Genomic DNA, 11,160 nt, shown 5'->3' with positions numbered 1-11,160 from the left:
TACTGTCACGTATGAGTTGCAGTAAATCTTTATTTTTAGATGTTATTTCGCTATTATTCGCACCACAACATAGAAATCATGGTAGAGCGGATGCTGTGTCCTCCTCTCCAATAACTCTATTGTTCTCTGTGGCAAACAGATTTCATAAATCTCTTGCAGAATCCACTCTTGAGGGAGTTCAAGTTTTTTCTTCTTCTGTTGAGTTTATTTCAGACTTCCTGCCTTGTGCATTGAAAGTGCAATACTGTACAGAAGTCTAGAGCCAGGCCCGATGTCTTTATACTGTGTTTTCAAGCAACCCAACCTTGTTTTTTCATTCAGTTCTTGTACTTCACCACTTTCAGAAGATTTTTTTGGTTTCTTTGTTGTCCTTACTAAACTGACCTATATATCATTTAAGCATAAAAAGCACTTAACTCAATGGGTTGAACCGGTGTTCATCCAAACAACTTGGCAAAGGGACAATTCTGAATTGTATTTTTAAGCTATTTGTTACTAGCAGCCTCTTACAAAGACATATTGTGTTCTCATTTCTTTAAAAGTTTTTGTTTAAATGCAAAGGATAACGGTGAGGCGGACATAAAATGGTATTTTTACACCAAGTTGTTTCCAAAAGAGCTGTTATCAGAAACTCAAAACAATGTGCAGTGTGTCCTTAAGAGATCGAGGAAACTGAACAAATGAAGTGGCCAAAAAAAAGGAAATCTTTTTTTTAAAATACAGCGAAGACCTGACACAGGACCTTAGCGATGCATCTGGTCTTCAGTAGGTCCATCTACTGTTGGCTGAAGCCTCATCAGTAATGGTGTCCATAGAGGGTGGCTGGAGAAGCCATTCTTAAGTAAGGGAAAAGGGAAAAGGCTGAGATGAGGCCAAACGATACAAGAGCAGGACTGAAAATCAGTGGCAACAGGCCCTATGGTGAGATGCATCGTTTCTAGAACCTGGATCTTGATATTATTGAAGCAGTGTGTGATCAATTTGATACAAAACAGAACAAAAAGGCAGCCAACATCCAACTAAGAGCTGAAGAACTATACCTGAAGGCTAAATAATGACAGGAAAGCTCTCTAACAGGGTTCGGGCTGGTCGTGAAAATGTTGACTTTGAACCTCAGCCGAATAGTACAAACTTTGTTTTTGCCTTATGTACTGTGCTTTCCATTTATGTTTGCACATGTTTAAATAAAAGAATTCACCCTATTCCCATTTTTCCCAGTCATAGAAAAAGAAATGAGGGATGGCTCGAGTTTTTGCGCGGTGTTGTACATAATGTAAGAGGATATTTCACTTGGAAACAACAACAAAAAAATGTCCCCGCTGACCTTAAACCCACACTGATTTGTGGGCCACGAAAAAGGAGTTAACGTGTCAGTAACACATTTTTTAACCTGTTTAACAAAACAAAACCGATCAGATGGAGAAATTTACATCAGACAAGCTCATCAATTCAAAGTACACGACATCGCATAGAACAAGAGGTAGCATTCAGGTTTGTGGTTTCTTGTCCGTGGTTTTCCAATGAGATGATAGAGGTCCCTATAAATCCTGATCCTGTTTCATTTTAGAGTTTTCAGATTGGACGTGGTGGATGGGGGTATTTCTATTAGTCCTTTGGATGGAAAAAATGGAAATTAAGAAAAATAAATAAATTTATATATACATGTATATATATATATATTTTTTTTTCCATAAAATTACTCTTAAATCTTAAGTCTGCCAATAACTAGGTTAATGCTTCAGTGTCTGCCTATTTCATAGTTCTTGAAAAAAGAAATATTAGCACAATACCAAAACTCATTAAAATAATAAATAAACATTACAACCTGTCACCAACACGTCTATCTATTTTAATGTTGTTTCATTTTGTTTCAAATGTCTAGTTTAAAAAAGAAAAACGACACTACACTGTCACATTTTAAGGAAACACATCTGGATCAACACATCTGGTATCCAAAACAGGAAGCAGATGGAAAGGCATCAGCATTTATGTGGTATCTGATTGCTGTGAATCCAACAATTATACCTGTTTTAATTTGTTTTCTACGTATTATAAAAAAAAAAAAAACTAAACTAAATGTGTCGCCGATGCGTAAATGTGTAAATCGCTTGCCTGCTTCTTCTGGAAGTGAGGTGGATGGGAGCAGAGAGACTCAGAAATGTGAAGCCGAGGATAACAAAGCCAAAACAGTGAGCCAAAAACTACTATGAGTGATGTGACATCGTACCCGTTTTTAAAAGCAACAGATATATTTATCAGAGCAGCTTTAGATGCCAAACTAGGTGCCAGTGTGATCTTCAGTGGTTTCTCATATTCCCTTTTGCCTTATGACATTAAACAGTATTTAACAAATTGGAGCAATGCCTCATATTACTGTGTTTAACTCTGTCACATACACAACATCAGCCTCAGCTTAATTCTGTTCAAACCAAACAATTATTTGGATTGATCGTAACAGAAAGCCGAAGCACGAAACAGTGAGCTTGTGTGTGTTTGCGCATCGCTGCCATAACGCACAGTTATTTTTACTGAGGACTTGAGTGGAGTGTGAGTTGTGTTTGAAAGGTGGTAAACCTGCTGAGGCTCTTAATTTCCCCCACTCTTCACCAGCATGAGGGATGGTTCAAAGGGTGACTCTCTGACAGGGCATGTGATCGCTCGTCTGTCCTTTATCTGCCTCCCCACATTAGCACGTAAATGAGGCTGCACTTTGGGTTTGGGGAGCTGAAGCGTGCTCAGTGTAAACAGGAGTTGTGCTGTTATCGTTGTTGGACAGATTTCTGACATCCTAACACCTCCGTTTCATTAACATTCAAAAGGGCTGGGATTTTGACACTGCCTCTGTTTATACAGATTTTGAATACTTTGCTGTGGGGATTGTGTACAAAATACTGTATACATAGTATCTCCATTATGGAGTGAATTGTACACTTCTGTATTGACAACCTAAGTATTGTGGTGTATAGAGATGATTATGTGTACTATAAGAGCAGAAGTTAAAATGTGTGTTGGTTACTTTGTACCACGACTTAAGAGGCTGCAGTTGAGCTCTGCAGATGCTTTGGAAGCGCTGTCAACAACAGAAAAGAGCCTTTAGTGCAAAAATGGATCCAAGATTGTATAATTAGCCGTAGTGCTATATTTAAATGTGGCTTGTATGTTGGTGTTGTATGCTGGAGTGTGTTCTCAGGCCTACGTTGGAGTGACTGCAGGGTCCTAAAACTCCATTGTGACTCGAGCAGAGCTTATCGCATGGGAGAGAACTGGCAGGCTCTTAAAAGGTATTATATGTGCTCTCGTTCTCCTTCCCTCTGTCTGACAGGAGCCCTTGGGATGAAAGGGAAAAGCAGTGGAAAAAGAGACATCGGTTCCCGACATGGGGAAGTCTTTGTTTCTATTCTCTCCATTCCAAGTCTCTCCAGGAATCCTAATTTCCACCATTCACCTACCTATCGGCAGATAAAAGCTGGTTGAAGGGGGGGGGGGGGATTTCCTCAATTGAGACAGCTTGTAACCAGTCTGCATAAGGGGGGAAGCCACACAAAGCTCTGGAGTGAGAGGAGGCTGAAGCACAGATTTCAAATCGCTTTGAATTTGAACACACTAGTGAGGGAGTTGTTCTAAAGGACATTTTCACAGAGGCTGATTTGAAACCTGGCTGGGAATCTCTGAGCTGGGAGTTTGCATAAGACCAGTGACACACGACATGAGAATCTCCTCAAATCCCGCATGTTCCCAAGAAACCGAAGGAAGGATGCTGACGCTGCCTGGCAGAGTGTTATTGCCTTGTTTCTACTTATGTTGCTTTCCTGAAAACACTCTCATTCAAGGCTGTTTTCCTTCTTTTTTTTTCTTTCCTTTTGGGAGAGGTTGGGGGTGGTGGTGATTAGACGGTGATGTCCAAACTCAGGCAATGCCCGTCTTGGCAGCAGACGTCTTTAATTCAGCTGGTTGGCATTAGAAAGAGGAAGGAGAAAGTCCATGCCAGTCTCTGGGGAGAGGGAGGTGTTAACTTCTAATGGCTTTCCCTGACATCTGCAGGGCTCCCAGCAAAAGAGAGTGAGGCCTTTTTGAAAAATTAATGGAGCTGAATGCATCTCACAGCAAGGAGAGGGCTGGATTAATCAGCACATTAAGGGCTAGCCCCAGATTGAAAATAATTATTGGAGCTGACAAGGTGCAGAGGTGCCAGTGCCAGCTCCTTTCAGGAATGCATTTTAAAAAGCAGTTTAAAAAGCCTTCAGATGTTGGCATTATCTTGCGTGACCAAATTAGGAGCAAATGAGAAAAGTTTATCTGGCATTTTGGAGTATTGAAAGAGCTTAGGCTTTATAAATTATACAGTGTGTGTTCATGTGTACGTCGACGTGTGTGGATCTGCATGCATGCGAGCAAAAAGGGTGCAGATGTGTTCTGTGCAAGCGGGGAGGGGGGATGCAAGCCATGCGAATTATGTGTAAATCCCTTTTCTCTTTCTCAAATTAAAAAAAAAGAAAAGAAAAAGACCAAAGGTTTCAGATTAAAAGTGTGTGTTTTTTTTTTTCTTTTTTCCAGACGGACTGCACAAAACTTTAAGGGGGATTAATTTAAACGGGTGCTTGAAACTATCATACTGTTTGTGCAAATGAAAAGTGGATGTCTTAACACCCTGAAAGAGCCAGACGGTAAACTGATTACTGTTGACCACCCATGAAAAGCATGAAGAAAAAGGGAGGGAGAAATGATTTAATAAGCGGCATGTTTCTCTGCGTTTCAGAAATAATCCTCTATAATTTTCCCGGGGTAGTGATTGGGCATGCGTTACAGTCATCATAGATATTCTCAGCCTTTCAGACATCATTTGCCAGATAATAGGTGCTTCCATCAGAGAAGAATCAAGGCGATGCAAGGCAAGTCAAAGAAAATAACTATTTACGCCAAAGCCATATTGATATATCTATCTTTGTGCACAATAAAAAAAAAAAAGTTGAAAATCTGTTATTTTCTTCTTCTCAATGCCCGTTTTTATAGCAAGATATTGGGATAATAACCTGCACTTTGTATGTAAAAAATGGAATGAATTTATCATTAATCGCACATTTCTCCCAGATTTGTATTGGAAGACTAAACTACGACTTATATGAGACATTTTTTTTCAAATCTGGAACTGTTCCAGTAAAGTAAATGTTATTTAGTTGTGCAGCCCCACCTTGTGCTTCCTTCACATTTTCTGCATGTTCACTTTTTAAACAATGTTACAAATGGTCAGCCATCTGAGCATTTCCTTTGGTTATTCTGGATAAAATGGCCGTGACTCTGCCCTAAAAGCAAACAGAATATGACCAAATGGATTAACAGTAATAATGTTTACATCTTCACGGTGGTATGAAGACAACACCTTTGAAGAGAGGCGGTCCAACCATCAAAAGAAACTCTGTGAGGAATGCCAAATGTTTGCTTGACTGTTTGATCTTTAAAGCCCCTCGATCAGATATGCAACCTTGGATAGAGATCTCCATTATGGCTGTTATTCTCTTTTAACTACAACGGCTCTCCAGGTAATGGGAAAGCACTCAGTGGCAAATTGGAGGGCCTGAGTGGCATCTATCATCTTTGCGATCTCTGTTCCACCACAATGAAAGAGTCACAAACTTCAGGCCGGCGTGGAAACTTTAACACTGCGAACGAGCGATTACTTCAGCCGACATCGATGTCGCTCTGTTGTCTCGAGCGCTCTCCCTGTCCCACGCCATGTAATCACACAAGGCATGACTAAAGTCAAACCCCAGAAAATAGGTGGATTTGTAGATGCAATCAGGTTCGTGATGTAGCCAATTCAAGGGATACAAATTTGATTTAACTATCTCCAGAGGTGATGTGCGGAATGAGATATTACTGAAAAGGCACGTAAATTGAAAAAATAAATAGGAAAAAGATCATCTTAATTAGCTTGAAATTAGACTCATATTCCATGGTGCTGATATCAGAAATTGACATAGGTTAGAGATTCCATTTGTTTATTCACCAGTTGTGTTGGTGATTGCCATTCGTTGCATATCACAGTTTTTTCTTACAGCATATCAGTGAAATTGTGTTTGTTTCAAGGCAGAGTAGATTATCGAAAGGTGCGAAAGAAATTATAAAACTGGATTGCTTGACATGAAATGCTACACCTCCAGAATAAATTGTGTGCATGTGCCTGTCTCTGTCCCTCAGCTTGTGGGCGTAATGCTTAAGCTTCTACATTTTGTAAGTCCAACAGGATATTTACCTCCTGTAAATGCTCACATTTAGGTGAAAGTCCAATTTCCTCAGATTCATGTGTTTATGATTGTGTTTTGGAAAGCTCACCCCTGACCTGTTGCCTCAGGGGCCGAGACTGGCGCAGGACAGCTGAAATCCCTATTCTTCCTTTGACTCACTTTTTGCCCACACTTAGTAGTGTACTGGTGAATCACCGAGGTTAAGTGCCTTTTTATTACATCCTTTGAAAACAAACAAAAAGATAGGATCGCTTTGCAAAATGTAAATGAAAATAGAATTTGTTGATGGGAAAATCATTCAAGCCATATATTTAGTTTTAAACAAGTAGACAACGAAAAAGAGTAATTTCATTGTGTTTGAAAAAACAAATCTCATGTATCTCTGTTACTATTACATGCATATACAGAAAACATGGTTGCATGCAGGGGACAAAGTTGAATAGCAGTTCTGAATAGCTGTGATCTTCAGGCCTTCAGGCAGCGTTGCATGAGCTCAGGAAGACTTCTGAAAACTGTTGAGAGTAAATGCAGCTCATCACTACAGCCCAAAAGGAGAAGGGAAAAAAAAGAAATGCACAAACGCTGTCACATTTCCAAATGGACTAAAGCGATGAGTCAAAAAATGTTCAGGTTAGCTGTTATATGGCTGTTAGATGGCTAGGGTCGGAACTAATGCACATCGGTAACTTCAGATGTTTCAAGACACATGGTTGGGGTTTGAAAATATACATCTTGTATTATTAATGGATCTTTGTTCACACCCTGTCACGTGGAAATGGTTCTACAGAAAACAAGTGCCTCGTTTGAAGCCGCACATGAAAAAACGTACCTATTGCATGTTTTCTTGTGAGAATGGACAAAAGCCTGATTTAGTTATAGTGTGAGGTGTATCAGCACACACTGTCTGGATAACGTGCCCATCTATGAAAGCACCATTAAAGCAACAATGTGTAGCAGTTACTGACCTCTACGGGTCAAGTTGGAGAAAATAACCATCTTCAATGCCATCCGCCCACTATTGAACAAACTGCATCTAGGTTACATATAGGTTAATAAGCAGAAAGATGAAAAATGCAACTTTGGTATCACTCCAAGCTTCTGTTCATCACTGATATCCATCTGGGAAAAGCCACACCAGTGTCTTCTTTTATGTTCTGCCTGAATTTGGTTTTGCCTCCTCGTGTTTTCATTTCTTTGACTAGGGTGGATTCACGTGGCGTTCGCCGATACGTACTCTCAAATTCCCGAACCAAACAGCAATCACAACCACTAATTCCCCATCCTTATTCTTCATTGTCAGCCCCTGAACAGTACGCTTCTTCTACGTGTCTTTTTTGGCGGTGATATGGCCATTCTTTTATGTGGAAGAAGGTGCTTTGTAGATAGATGTAAATGGATCATTCTAAGGTTATTGAAACATAAGTCATTTATCAGAGCAATTGAATTCTCATAAACAGTTTTTAACAATTTAGTCAATTTTTTAAAAAAGATTAAAAAAATCAATCTGGTCTTGTAATTATTTGTCATTACGTACTGTTACTTTAATGTTAGATAGCATACAGCTTTTAGAGGAACATATGCTGCAATCCAGGTGGCGTCTTTTTTTCTAGGAAGGCTTTGCTTATTTCAGCAACATGATGCAAGATCACATTCTGCATGTATTACAAGGGCACGATTCAGAGCGAGATTTGGTATCCGGACTCACGGAGTTCAACTAAACTTGTCTTCCTGCAAGACCTGTCAGGAAATTAAAAATTTGTTTTACTTGAATTAGGCCGAGACTTTCTGGCAGGCACCGGTCACTTTTTCTCCTACGAACAGGCTAAAGTGGACCACTGGTGAAGAATCCAATGGTGAGTGTTACACTGCTGCAGTCTACTGAATCTGTGGTTAGCTGTGATTGTAGAGGCAGTGTGTGGATGGTAATTTACCCCCCACACAACCCGTGATAATCCCATAAACCTCAAACAACTTCGCTCCTCTGTGCTTCCGTCAGCTGTTACACTGTGCAGATGTTAGAAAGATTTCATTCTGTGGTCCTGGACCCCGGACCACACAAATTTCAGAAGCCATAAAAGGGTTTTTCGACTCAACTGAGGAGTGAGTACTCCTCACTGATTGAGAACTTAAGAGCTAGAATTAGATTGAGGATTAATTGTGACTGTTTTCTGTTACAAGTCTGTTTGGGGAACTGCAGAAACCCATTTCTACGACTATTCTGCCAAAGAATAAAAACACTGATATCTTTGAAAATATGAACAGACATGTCTTCATATAAAAAAAAAGAAGACTGATTTTAAACTCCCTGAGTATAAAGTCAAGAATTTAAGAGAAGGTGATGTTTCCAGAAATGAATTATGCCTTTAGGAAATGCAAACTTCACAAAAGAGGGTGAAAAACACATCGAGCTTGTCATTATTGACAGTCCCACCTCCAATCTTCCCCCTCCGTCAGCAGAGCAACCCTTCTCTGCCCTGTGGCCGCTGCCTCGGGCATGGCATTCTGGGTAGCGTTTGAACACACCTCTGTCTACTCTGTTCAAAAGCTGTTCAGATCTTGGAAATATTTATGGATCCCTTTTGAAATCTTTGCATATATTTAAGCGGGAGCTCTGCCTTTGTGTATGTGTGTGGTGTGTGTTTGAGTGTTGGGGGGGGGTCTCGCTTCTGTACACCAAAAACAGAAGTTGATGGATTAATTTTTATGATAGATTAAAGGGGCGACATCAACCATATTTCTTCGTATGTGAACAAAAACGATAAATCCATAAAAATAATGCAAACCAGTAGAAAAAATATATATATAATTTTTTTTTTTTTAAATCTTTAAATCTGTTTTTTACAACAGTCTGTAATTAAACTTTCTTTAAGCTTCCAAAAGAGATTTCATGAAGGCCAAGGGTCCCGGGCTGACACTATGTGTGATGTTAGGGTGCTGATGGTACAGTATGGTGGCTGTGATAAAGGGCAGCTGCCGGCGATTTAATGAGGGAGCAGGGGATGTGGCCCCCCCACCGCAACTCATCGCCACTTAATGGCACCACTAATCCCTGCAGAGATGGTGCTGTACACACAATTGGTCCACCCCACATGTGGCAAAATATCCCAGCAACACTTTCTCACACCCAGCATCGCCAGTTAGCTGTTCACGATCACTCCGAATGAGTGCCTTTTTAAAAAAAAACGTTGACAGAGGGAAAGGATGAGCCGGCTCTCACAGGTGATTCTTCAAAGGAAATTGCTTGTTTCTCTCTAACACCACCACTTCTTCCACTTTATAGTTGAAGACCTTGCTTGTAGGTGTAAAGGGCTAGAAGGTGTAAAGATGTGCCCATTATTTTTCCCTGCAAGCCTCTCTTGTGTATGACTGCTGTTGGCCACATGCTGCTAAACTGCAGGGCAATGAGCACTCATACTTCCATGGTCATAGTGTTAAGGGTGAGGACAGATCCATCAGTCCTTGATGTTATTTAAAGCAGTCTTAATTGGACCTGGTGTGAAATGGAATCTATGAATTGCTGGCTCATTTGTTTTTCACAACATTATGCCATTATAAAGTGGACATACTCTGACCTGTTAGCTTTGCCAGGAGTTCTGTCCTACATTTTCTCTCGCAATCTCTTCATTGGAAGCCTCAAGCCTGACACCAGACATGTGCATCTACAGATCTGCTTTAGTCCTCTCATCAAACACAATGATATCGCTTTGTTTTTTCGATGAGTTTCATTTGGATATGAAGAAAAAAAAACTTAGGTTTCTGATACTGTTCTCCACGCATGCACATCACTCTCAATCTCTAGGCAGATGAACATATGGAAATTGAATTGCAAGTGAAATTCAAAAGCATGAAAATCCAAACCACACTCCACAAAAACATTCCACACATGAGTTTGCAGCACTTGCAGCGCCGCAGAATGGAAAGGTAATGCATCTAGCAGAAACGTCAAAGCAAAGGAGAGCTTGTAAAACATCTCAATATGTTAACATGAGTGCACGATTAGCATGACTCATTTAAGATACACGCATGTAGGACATAACCAATTTCATTCCCAACTGGGAGTTTACCTTGTTTCCTTGAGGAGGAATACTTATTCTTCTTGTCTGGATAATAATTTACAGATTCGCTGTCCTGCAGAATACACCCATTCTTTGACTCAAGTTGATACTTTAGTCTCAGCAGGACTCCAGGGCAGCGGAAACAAAATCTTTAGGATTCTTTACCTCTCCATATGTTTTTGTTTATGAGCAGGTACTTCTGCCTGGGAATTCACCCCCATCATTTTGGGACACAGAAGGTGTTTTCTCCATAGTGAAGAGTATATGCCCATACATGTGGCGTTGCCCACCTGCCCGACACGCACATAAGCTCTTTGTCTATTTATATAAGGCACACTCGCATACGCTAACCCTCCGTCAGCCTCGGATCCAGATGTGCTGTGCTCTAGGCGCAGACTGAGCTTCCAGTTGAGACTCGAGCATTTCCCTGGCAAAGAGCAAAAAGGCCAGATGAAACAGACAGAGGAGGGGGATTAATGCTCTCCTCCCTTTTTCACTGGAAGCCTGCACTCACAGCCCCTCTGCATTCAGCAGGACTGGCCCATAATGCATTCAGAACCTGGATTGTTGCTGAGTTTCGTAAAGAACAGAGTCTGGATGCGATTCTAATACATGGAAATTTATCTTGCACCTGCCTCAAAGTTTCTTACCCGAACACAATTCTTGATTTCGACAGAGCGGTCATCCCTTATCCTCGTTTTAAAGTTGATGAAAATCTGCCTTAAATCCTTTGCGGTGGTAAATTATTGCCTACGATAATTGTTTATGATGCCGTGGTTTGAGGAGACAGAGCTCTCTGCTTTGGATCTCAGTGTTTTATGGTGCAAAGACAGAGGATCTTTAATCAGTCTGGCTTTATAAGT

The sequence above is a fragment of the Odontesthes bonariensis genome, chromosome 2 (genome assembly GCF_027942865.1).
Source record: "Odontesthes bonariensis isolate fOdoBon6 chromosome 2, fOdoBon6.hap1, whole genome shotgun sequence".
Lineage (NCBI taxonomy): Eukaryota > Metazoa > Chordata > Actinopteri > Atheriniformes > Atherinopsidae > Odontesthes > Odontesthes bonariensis.
This window is presented reverse-complemented; position numbering follows the sequence as displayed.